Source organism: Halichoerus grypus, chromosome 3 (assembly GCF_964656455.1).
Source record: "Halichoerus grypus chromosome 3, mHalGry1.hap1.1, whole genome shotgun sequence".
NCBI lineage: Eukaryota > Metazoa > Chordata > Mammalia > Carnivora > Phocidae > Halichoerus > Halichoerus grypus.
In genome coordinates, this window is record NC_135714.1 from 27,428,284 (window position 1) to 27,430,459 (window position 2,176).

Sequence of the window (2,176 nt, forward strand, 5' to 3'; positions counted from 1 at the left end):
TATGTAGATGCCACATGGCAAAGAGACAGAAATAAGACACAATCCCAATTCTCAAGGTACTTGCCAATGGGAGAAAGAAGAAAGTAGCACAAGAAGGAACCATGTGTCAGGGACTCTATGTGAAGAACAAAAAAATTACTATGGGAGTGTATTAGAAAAGTACAAACATGGGTTGTTTCACTAAGTTTTTTTTTTTTTTTTTTGTTATTTCACTACTATGTGTACTGTTTTTATTTTTATTGATTTTTTTTAATTTTTTTTTTTTTTTACTAAGACATTTCTTTTGAAGGTTTGATAACATAATGAATTCTATAAAAAGGTTGGGAGCAGTCAAAGCCCAGTGCATTCATGGAAGCAAAACTTACTATTTTTGTTCAATGTAATGTCCTTCTTTCTGTATTCTTGTTTTTGCCCTTTGGTCAGGGGCACCATTCTTCAGGAAAATGTGGAGTACAAAAAAAAAAAAAAAAAGAGAGATGACACCCTTTCACTTTAATATACATACTTCTTGTTTTTGTGCAAAAAATACCGGAATAAAGTTTGAATCAGATATGTTGTTTTAAGACCAATATGTCCCGTTAATTAGAAGCAGATTAAGAGTCCCCTGAGTTTTCCTGTCATGACATATTTTTCAGAAAAGAATTTTGGGGCCAATTTCCTCATATATCTTTAGAAAAAAAAATTATTCTAGATTTTCTCCTTCCTTCTTTTTGTGAGAACAACAAACAGGGTTGTGATAACAGGATCCTGGATAATTAACAAATTGATAGTGTGTGTCATTGCCATATTTCTATAATCAAATTTGGGAGAAAGCTGTCATGTTCTCAACACATTTAATGCATGCATTGTGTCTAAGTTTCATCTGGATGAACAGCCAGCTTATCACAATCTTGGAAAAACTTGCAGCTTTCTCAAAAAAGCCCCAGGCACTTTTTTTGCAAAACCCAGGGCTTTTCTAAGATTTGTTTTCTCAGGTTGGTTTGTCTCAAAACCCGTTTTTTTGGAGCCTGTTACAAGACTTAGAGCATGCCAAAGAATCAGAATTAAGTTTGTTTTTGTCAAGTAACTTAGAAAACATGATATCAACTAATAGATACTTACTACCAAGAGCAATATACACTTTCATAAAATTATAGGAGAGTTTTCAGAGCTTTTACATCCATGATAATTGTATTTCTCAAAAACTGTTTTTTGTTTTTTGAATTGATTTTCAATGAAGTACAGATTGGAAACAATTTGATATGTGAATCTCATTTTATAATTAATATTTGTATATTAGTTACATGTGTAGGAAAATCTATAATGAGGAAATAATTGACTCCAACTATCTGTAATAGAAATTAGGTTTAATATTGCAAAAGCAATAAATTACATACTTAGTGGTAGACTTAATAATGCTTTGGCCATGCTAATCTTCTCTGTATCATTCCAATTTTAGTATATGTGCTGCTGAAGTGAGCACAATAATACTTTGAATACAACTGACTCAATTAAAATACATAAAACTATACCATTTTATTAGTAATATCAGGGCAAAATTTACCTAAATTTTTGTCAACTTCAAATAGCATTACCTACTTGAAAGATGCAGTTTTTAATTTTTGAAATGCGCAGATCACTTATCAAAACCACATTAATACTTCTCAATTCATGAATATAATCAAGTCTATGTTTTCAAGCATCTCCTCTCCAACACCACATACACTTACACACACGCAATATAATTCTATAATTTTTTGGTCTTTCTTTGTACACCTTAATTTTGTTTTTTGAGCACAAATATAAAAATAGAATCCCTAGGTTTAAATACCGACTCTGTATTTTACTATTTTTGTGAATTTGACTGAATTATTTAATATTACTGGGCTTCATGAATGTCATCTACAAAAGAGAATATAATAAAACCTATTTCACATATATGCATAATCAAACAATATAATTCATGTTAAAGAGCATTATATTCTGTAACATGTTGCATGTGTTTTTATCTCTAAAATATTTATCTGTTATGTGCATAGTATTGTGTTACACTCTGAAGTAAACAGAAAAGAAATTTGGAGTAATGTAAAATATAATAAATCTTTATCAAAGAATTGTAATCTATTCCAGCAAGAAATGACCATATCAAGCATTCAAGTAGTGACACAAATGAAAGCAAACAGCATAAGATTGTGCT

At 30.2% G+C, this 2,176-nt stretch overlaps 1 non-coding gene across 1 annotated transcript; it reads right to left on the reverse strand.

Annotated features, from left to right (window-relative positions):
* Positions 1–1,354: 1,354 nt before the first annotated feature.
* On the reverse strand, positions 1,355–1,462 carry LOC118532934 (U6 spliceosomal RNA). The gene has a single exon (XR_004915958.1). It is a non-coding gene; the product is annotated as a U6 spliceosomal RNA (small nuclear RNA).
* Between the last annotated feature and the right edge of the window lie 714 nt (positions 1,463–2,176).